General features: G+C 52.3%; 1 long non-coding RNA gene across 2 annotated transcripts in view; it reads left to right on the forward strand.

The window, feature by feature from the left end:
- The window catches only part of LOC144737510 (uncharacterized), an 81,340-nt gene extending 76,947 nt beyond the window's left edge, over positions 1 to 4,393 (forward strand). For both annotated transcript variants that reach the window (XR_013589010.1, XR_013589009.1), the window contains exon 10: positions 564 to 4,393. This is a non-coding gene — a long non-coding RNA (uncharacterized LOC144737510). The remainder of the gene's footprint in view (positions 1 to 563) is intronic.
- Positions 4,394 to 9,897: the final 5,504 nt, after the last annotated feature.

Below are 9,897 nucleotides of genomic sequence, written 5' to 3' on the forward strand. Positions count from 1 at the left end.
TACCTATGAGTGTGGGACAGTGTCAAGTTTGTATTTGCAGTAATGTCTATTAACTCTATTGAGCATGGAGGTTATATCAAAATAGTAGTTTGTTTTTATTTTCCTCTGGAACTCCTTGTACGAATGGAGTCAGGAAGTTATCACAGCACACATGCAGCTGATGTTGGAACTGTTCATCCCAGCATTCAAGGACATCTGTGCCTGGCTTCACACCTCTAAGTTGCGATTGAACATTAATTTATGCATTTCTGCATAACACAAATAACACAAATAGTATTATTCTCAACACCCTATGATATTCCTTTTGGAGCCAGACAGCCGAAATTGTGTGCTCGGAGTTTTGGGTTAACATTCATTTTGAAGATACGAGGGCTTCCAGGCATGTTTGTGACCATTTGCCCTCTCATTGTGTGCCATAACAGCCTGTGTGAGGAATTTGGGACACTTTTTCACTATATCATGAATATATGAATAAGTATATACACGTGTGACTGTATATATGCATTCCTCTGTGCATCAATACTGACGTGTAGATGGTGTTGATATTTTTTTTCTGTCTGCAGCTGTCACTTCCTCTGCAGAATTTGTCTGATGGAACAAAGGCACTCGGCACGGCTCGGTGCAAAAAGGCAACAATGCGACCAGCGTGCATACAGCACGGATCGTATTGGAAATTTGACACGGCACCAGAGAACTCGCACAGGAGAGAAACGCTTCAAGTGCAGTGTGTGTGGGAAGGCATTTGCCTATTCATCTCTTCTTGTAATACACCAGAGAACACACACGGGAGAGAAACCCTTCAAGTGCAGTGTGTGTGGGAAGGCATTTGCACATTCATCTTCTCTTGTAATACACAAGAGAACACACACAGGAGAGAAACCCTTCAAGTGCAGTGTGTGTGGGAAGGCATTTGCAGAGTCATCTACTCTTGTAGAACACCAGAGAACACACACGGGAGAGAAACCTTTCAAGTGCAGTGTGTGTGGGAAAGCATTTGCACATTCAGTTTCTCTTGTAGCACACCAGAGAATGCACACAGGAGAGAAACCCTTCAAGTGCAGTGCGTGTGGGAAGGCATTTGTACGTTCATCTCCTCTTGCAATACACCAGAGAACACACACAGGAGAGAAACCCTTCAAGTGCAGTGTGTGTGGGAAGGCGTTTGCACAGTCATCTACTCTTGTAATGCACCAGAGAACACACACGGGAGAGAAACCCTTCAAGTGCAGTGTGTGTGGGAAGGCATTTGCACATTCAATTTCTCTTGTAGCACACCAGAGAATGCACACAGGAGAGAAACCCTTCAAGTGCAGTGTGTGTGGGAAGGTGTTTGCACAGTCATCTGCTCTTGTACAACACCAGAGAACACACACAGGAGAGAAACCCTTCAGGTGCAGTGTGTGCGGGAAGACGTTTTCACAGTCATCAAATCTTCAAAGACACCAGAGAACACACAAGCATCAGAAGATTCACAAGGAGTGGAGTCTGAAATCCGCTTGTGAAAGTCAAAGTGCCGCAATGAGCCCATCCCTCATGAAACAAGAACCGGAAGAAAATCCCAGCTTGGACACTTTTAAAGGTATCGAGGTGAAATATGAAGAGGTGAAGGTGAAATATGAAGAAGTGATGGTGAAAAGTGAAGAAATGAAGGTAAAATGTGAAGATGAAGAGTCAACTCAAAAATCGGACCTTCACATCGATGGAGGCAACGTGAAGCAGGAGGATAATTCTCACTGCGAGGCATAGCAAGGCAACTCCCAGCAGTTGGGGGAAGTGGAGGTGTGGGTGGACTTCCTCCGAGACAATACAAAGTCAAATGGAGACCCGGTAGATGTGTAAGTCTGAGACAATGTCGCTCCAATAGACGCACCTTTGTCACAGGCCTTTAATTACAAGAATGTGAAGTTGAACTCAATTTCTAGGTGCAACCTGCAGGGTAAGAGCGGCCAGTCTTTGTGGACCTGTGGGTTGCGTAGATCTCTAACCAGGAGCGATAGCCAATAAGCTCCCAAGCTTTTGCTATGTTATCATAATTGCATTTTTATTGTGCTTGCTTAATCGCCTCGGAAATTCGGAGTTTTTTTTATCGTATCTCGTCTCAAACACTCGAAGAGCATCCCCAAGTAGCAGCTGCCCCTGTGTGGCACAAGGAGGTGGCCCTGCACCGGTGGCCCTGCACCGGCCTGCATGTGGACAAGAGCCTGTCAGTATCGGGCAATGGTTGATGTGGCATCTTGGTTGTGGAGTTTGTTGGTAATGTTTAGAATTTCATCAATTTTGACCCAGACGCCAGCATGCAATGTCCTACTCGTTTTGAATGACACAATAGTATGTTGTACATATACTGGTAAGCAGACGGTGTGTATTTTTTTAAATAGCTTCTTGTTAATTCGATGTAACCTGATGCAGCATATTTCAGTGCAGTAATTAAATTTGGTTAAAATGACTCAATAATTTAGAATTATTACTTATCTGATTTTGTCTATAAGGGTCAAACATTGAATAAGTGATGTTAGATTTGAAGTTTTCGTGACTGCAGGTATCCATACTCTTTGGTTCTTTCGGTAAAGTCACGTAGGTATAAAATAAAAATAAATTAAATCACAACGTCTTGGGCTCAACACAAGCATCCGTCATCAGGTGGGACAACCACAGCAAGAAGCAACTGCTGAAGTGGGCAAAAAAGGTGCTATTGTCTTTCTAAGATGCGTAAAGAAGGCTCTTCATTTCGGCCCACACACAAAGCTCACTTTCACACAGCTCACTCACACACAGCTGACTTTCTCACAGCTCACTCATACACAGCTCACTCACACTGACTCATACTGACTCACTTTCACAAACAGCTCACAGCTCACTCACACTCTCACAGCTCATTCTCTCACACAGCTCACACTGACTCACACTGACTCACACTCTCACAGCTCATTCTCTCACACAGCTCACTCTCACAGTTCACTCTCACACCCAGCTCACAGCTCGCTCACACTGACTCACACAGCTCACACAGCTCACTCACACAGCTCACTCACATACACAGCTCACTCGCACAACTCACAAACAGCTCACACAGCTCGCTCACACACAGCTCGCTCACACAGCTTGCTCACACAGCTCGCTCACACACACAGCTCACTCACACTGACACACGCAGCTCACACTGACACACAGCTTACAGCTCACACTGACTCCCACAGCTCACACTGACAGCTCACTCTCACACAGCTCACTCGCACAGCTCACTCGCACTGATTCACACTCATGCAGCTCGCACACAGCTCATTCACAACTCGCACACACACAAAGCTCACACAGCTCACACACACAGCTCACTCCCACACACAGCTCACTCTCACAGCTCACTCTCACATACAGCTCACTCATACAGCTCACACTCACTCATACTGACTCACTCTCACACACAGCTCACTCACACTGACATTGACTCACACACAGCTCACTCACACAGCTCACTTGCACACAGCTCACTCGCACAGCTCACAAACAGCTCACTCACACAGCTCACCTTCACACAGCTCACACACACAGCTCACTCTCACGCACAGCTCACTCACACACACAGCTCACTCTCACATACAGCTCATACACACAGCTCACTCACACTGACTCACACACAGCTCACACTGACTCGCACACACAGCTCACTTACACTGACACACACACACTCGCACGCAGCTCACACACAGCTCATTCTCTCTAACACACAGATCACTCTCACACACAGCTCACTCTCACACACAGCTCACTCACACACAGCTCACTGACACAGACTCACACACACAGCTCACTCGCACTGACTCACACGCAGCTCACACAGCTCATTCTCTCTTACACACAGATCACACACAGCTCACTCTCACACAGCTCACTCACACACAGCTCACTCACACTGACTCACACTGACACACACACAGCTCACTCACACTGACTCACACTGACACACACACAGCTCACTCACACTCAGCTCACAAACAGCTCACTCACACCTCACTCTCACACACAGCTCAATCACACACAGCTCACTCTCACAGCTCACATACACAGCTCACTCACATTGACTCACAAACAGCTCACACACACACACGCGGCTCACACACAGCTCATTCTCTCACACAGCTCACACACAGCTTACACACAGCTCGCACACAGCTCACTCACACTGACACACACAGCTCACACTGACTCACGCACACTCACACGCAGCTCACTCACACTGATTCACACACACACACGCAGCTCACACAGCTCATTCTCTCACACACCCAAGACACACACAGCTCACTCACACACAGCTCATTTTCACACAGCTCACTCACACACCGCTCAATCACACACACAGCTCATTCATGTGTAATAAAAGACTCGGACGCTTCTCTCTGTCCTGTGTCCTTTATTTGGGTTCGATCTCTTTTCCGTCACGGCACTCCCCCTTACTCTTCGCTCTGCAGCCCCAGGCTGCTATCGCTCACGTAGCCCACTTCCCTCCTTGCAGACCCGCTGCTGTCTCGTCGTGCAGACCCCGCTGCCCAACTCCACCCTTGCAGACCCGCTGCTCTCTCTGCAGCCTCCTCGCTGCTCCTCCAGCCCCGGGGTCGGTCACCGCTGGCCGACGGTGCCGATCCTCGGGGTCTGTGTGTGTGGCGATCTCGCCACCCTCTCTCTTCCCCACTCCGCCCTGCGTGGCCTTACACTTTCCCAGTCTCCGATCACTCCCCTACTGCTTCCGGTTTCTCCCCTTATAACCCTGAACCCTTTCCCCCACGTGACGTAACTCCTCCCCCCATGACGTCACTTCCGGGAGGTCGTTTACGCCCGCATTACACCACCCTCCCCCGTAGAGAAAATCCAGCCGACCTCGGCTGAACACAACTCCAACAAGCAATGCGAGCGAACACGACCGAATACGAAAAAGGACACAGAACACACAATAAAATACCGAAAGAACAAGAACACAACACAATAATTAACAAAATGTGAGGGATTTTGAGCGGGTGCGGGTCGCCGGACCGTCCCGGACGGTTGGCGGCCCTCCCGCCGAGCGGGGACGTGGCAGGATTTTAAGAGCGACAGGCTGAAGTTTGTCTGTCGCTATTGGAGGCCTGGCAACGTCCCGGTCCCCTATTCTCGAAGGCGCAGTATCAGAGGCGTCCCGCAATCGCGTCCGCGGCGGGGTTGGAAGGGCTGCGGGCCTCAAGGGTTCCGCAGCCGTGGTAGGCGCACCCTGAGCTTAGTCTTCTTTCCCCTGCCGCGTCACGGCCGGCTCGTCTGTAAAAGGCACGACAGGCGCTCTTGCAAGGTCAGCAGGCACAGGCAAGGGCGAGTCGGCAGCAACAGACCCCGGCAAGGCAATCTCAGGAGATGACGCATCAGGTCGTGGGGCCACATATGGTTTCAACCGAGATGTGTGGACGAACCAACGCCGAGATCCAAACCGAACACGCGCCGATTGTGGGTTGGGAACCTCGATGAGGCGAACCGGCCCTTGCCATGGTTTATATAACTTAGGAGAGGTACCTGGCCGCACCTGTGGACAATGAAGCCAGGCCAGGTCCCCCGGTTTCCAGGGGCATTCCCCTTTTGAACGTCGTGCACACCTCTCATTCCGAGCCTGGGATTTGGCCGTAGCCATGCGGGCCCCTTCCCGCGCCACAGTGACTCGGCGAACGGTGTCCTGAATATAGTCAGGAAGAGGCTTGGCAGGTCCCCTCGCTCCGGTTCCCAACTGTTCATTAATCGGCGGTACGTTTTCACGACCGTACATTAGAAAGAACGGCGAATATCCTGTAGCCGCGTGCGGCATCATTCGGTACGCAGAAAGCACCCCAGGGATATGCAAATCCCAATCCGATTGTTTTTCACTAACCGTATGGCACAACATGGCGGACAGAGTCCGATTTAGCCGTTCCACCATACCATCCGTTTGCGGGTGGTAGGGAGATGTCCGAATTTTCTTTGTTCCAAGAGCCGCACACACCTCCCCCAACAATTTAGACGGCCTTGGTCCGTAAGGAGCCTCTCCGGCGCCCCCTTGTCCATAACATACCCAAAAAGAAAGGCGTCTGTGATAGACGCCGCTGACTGGTCAGGCAACGGCCAGGCCATCGGCCAGCGGGAGAGATACTCCACCCCTACCAGCAAATATTTATTTCCCCTAGCGGATGGCGGAAAGGGTCCCAAAATATCTAACGCCACCAACTCATTAACTCGAGACACCTGGATAGATTGTATCGGCGGCACATATGGATGTTTAGGTGGCTTACGGCGGGCACAATCGGGACACGCACGAACGTGTCCGACGACATCCGTCGTCATGCCGTGCCAATAGTAATCTCGCTGCAGCGTCAATAGGGTCTTCTGCACCCCCAGATGTAAAAGCGTGTCACAATGCAGAGTTCTAATCAATTCGTACCGCAATGATGCCGGTACAACAAGACGCCAGCGTTCCTGTAACCCTTCCCTCCACATCAGCAAGCCATCACGGAGAGCAGTTTCCGGCACACCCCCCTCTCCCTTCACTGGCCGCTTACGTAATGTCACCAAAGAATCATCTAACATTTGTTCTCGGATCCACACGGACCTCGGAAGATGTAAAATGCCATCAGCCGGTCCCCCATCAGCCGGCCCCGGCTCAAGTGGAGCTTCAGGCACCTCGACTGCCAATGCAGTCGAGGTGCCCACACATATGCGTCCCCGACGCACACGCGCGTCCGCATTAGCGTGACGCACTCCCTTCCGATGGTGAATTTGGAAGGAAAATTCTTGCAGCGTGTCCAACCACCGCGCCAGCTGGCCGGATGGTTGGTCCATTTTAAGAGCATACTGCAAGGCCGCATGATCCGTGCAAACAATAAACGAACGACCGTACAAGTACGGTCGAAATTGGCGGAGAAAAAAAACAATAGCCAAAAGTTCCCTGCGTGTGACGCAGTAGCGGGTCTCAGCGGGAGACAAAACCCGGCTACCATACGCCACAACGTGTTCCACACCACCCTTGGACTGAGACAACACCGCCCCAATACCCGTGTCACTCGCGTCCGTATCCAGAATAAAGGGATGTTCAAAATCCGGATAATCCAACGTCGGCGCCGTAGCCAATAGATCGCGTAAGCTTCGAAACGCTGCCTCCTCTGGCGGTCCCCAAGCAAATTTATGTCCTTTTCCCGTAAGGAGATGTAGCAAAGTTTGGGACAAACCTCCGATAGTATGAGGCGAACCCCAAAAACCGACGCACATCCCCCACCGTGGCAGGGGTTGGCCAGTCACGGACGCACGCAGTCTTGTCCGGATCCGTGGCCACCCCATCCGCACTGACGATGTGCCCCAGATAACGCACGGAGTGTTGCAGTAGGTGACATTTCTTAGGCTTAAATTTCAAATTAGCAGAACGCATCCTGGTGAACACAGCCTCCAACCGCGATAAATGCTCGTCAAACGTGCGGCTGAAGACGATAACATCGTCTAGATATATAAGACACGTCTCCCACTGCAACCCCGTTAATACCAACTCCATTAACCTCTGAAAAGTGGCAGGGGCCGCATTCAGCCCCATCGGAAGGCAGTTAAATTGGAATAACCCCTGCGGCGTACGGAAAGCAGTTTTTTCTCGCGAGGACTCATCAAGGGGAAGCTGCCAGAAGCCCGAAGAGAGATCTAGCGTTGAGAAAAACTTCGCCCCCGACAAGGCATCGAGAGAGTCGTCCATACGCGGCAGGGGATACGCATCTGCTACCGACACTTTATTTAATTTACGAAAATCTACACAAAACCGCAATTTGCCATCTTTCTTTTTGACCAAAACAACAGGCGCACCCCATGGGCTGTTAGACGGAGATATTATGTCCGCAGCCAACATGTCATCCACTGCCCCTCGAACATGCTCGCGCTCCGCCGGACTCATCCGGTGCGAGTTTAACCGAATAGGGGCAGCGTCCCCTGTGTCAATATGATGGTAAAGCAACGAGGTGCGTCCCAAGTCCAAATCGTCAGAGCTAAACACAGAATAGCTCAATAATAATTTACGAATCGCACAACATTGTTCCCCGGAAAGAGCCGAATTTTCCGCACACAATTCAGCGATCCAGCGATCATCTGCAGCTCCGGCCCCCGAAACACCTCCGACAACCCCCCGGCTGGCCAGATTATCATGAGCTGTAAACGCAGTAGTGGCATGTGCCACAACAGTACCCGCCGGCACACACACGCTTTCGGTACCCGCGTTAAGCACTTGCAAAAAAGGCTGTTGGTCTGGCCGGACAATAGTTTGTGCCCCAACCAGCGCCGATCCACCCGTAATAGCGGCGGACGGCGACAACAAAACACCAATCGCTCCTTGACGACCAGGTACAGGCTTCCGATAACGCAAGGGAATGAGTATCTGTGAGCCAGGTGGAATATCGACAGACACCTCGGACAACGCCTGCACCTGGCCGACAGGATCAGGTCGCCCCCAGGCCGACGGCAAAAACGCAATTTTCCGGCCTTCCGGTAGTTCAATGCAGTTCTCATTAATTCGAATCAGAATGGGCATTTTGGCCAGAAAATCGGTCCCTAACAAACAAGGAACCGCAAGAGACCTCGAAATTAACACAATTCCCGAGGCAGACACTCCCCCGATAGCGATGTTAGCGTTCACCTGGCCCACAATGCCCATGCTACCCCTGTTCGCGGCGACGCAGGAAGCGTAAGCTGGACTCACGGCGTCTGGTGGGATGTTCAAGAGATGAAATATTACATCAGAAATAATGGTCGCGGACGCTCCAGAATCTACCAAAATCCGCACGTCCACCCCTTGTATCGACCCAGGTACGGTGGACGAACCGGTAGCGGCCGCGACAACCCGCCGAGCCAGCTTACGCCACTGCGTCACCGAGCGACAAGGTGCAGTCAATGGCCTCCCGTTCTTAACAACACCCGGATCGCATGACAACGGTGATGAATGAGGTGTCAAGCCTTGCCGGGTGTCTGGTGCTAACTGACTTGCCTGTGCTTTCTTGGAGCGGCCTCAGTCGAGGCCTCCTGCTGGGGCGGACCCGGAACGCGGGCCCAGCAGTCCCGAGCGTAATGGCCCTTACGCCCGCAGCGGAAACAGTCAATGTCGTTACGGCGCGCTGCAGACGCCCCGTCCCGACGCGGCCGTGTCGGCGGCGCAGCCCGTGGCCCCGGCCCCCCTCGGGCCGTCCATGGAGTCGCGGCAGCCGACAGCTCCTGCGGGCCCCTGTCGTCTGGCACATAAACTGCCTTTTTGGGGTCCCAACCCAAGGCTCCCCCTTCGACGATAGGCCCCCCCCGTCCACGCCGTGACCTGCTTCCACCGGCGCAGGTTGAACTGGGAATCTAGACATCTGGCCGCAGCCCGGGAGGTGAGCTTCTCATGCCCACACACCGGCATAGGAATGCCGAGATCCCGGGACAGCTCCAGCATCTTCCCCAGGATGAGAGGTTCCAGCAGGTCAGGTTCCGTTTCCGGGTATGCAGCCATAGCCAGTTCCAGCACCGCGCCCCTATACGCCACCGGAGACTCCTCGGGTGCGCGCTGTCATTGCACAAACCGGCGATGAGCGTCGTCCAGTGGCTCGTAAGCGTCAGCCATTTTGTTGAATACACCTCGCAACGTTTTCTTCTTTGCGGCTTTTATCGAGCGAAAGAATCTAACAGACTCGTCATCGAGAAGAGTCGGAAGAACTTCTAATGCCTCGGCGTCAGTCCACCTCGCCGTGCGTACCGCTGCCAAAAATCTGCAGGCGAACGCACTCCAATCGCCCCCGATGGAGAATTCTTTTACAGTCGGTAAGTGACGACTGCGACCTCTTGGCGCGCTCCCTCCAGCCGCTGACTCATCGGGTGGCAGATTCAACATGGCGTCGCAACGTGGTGTCG

The sequence above is a fragment of the Lampetra planeri genome, chromosome 71, assembly GCF_965212315.1.
Source record: "Lampetra planeri chromosome 71, kcLamPlan1.2.h2, whole genome shotgun sequence".
NCBI classification, from domain to species: Eukaryota; Metazoa; Chordata; class Hyperoartia; order Petromyzontiformes; family Petromyzontidae; genus Lampetra; species Lampetra planeri.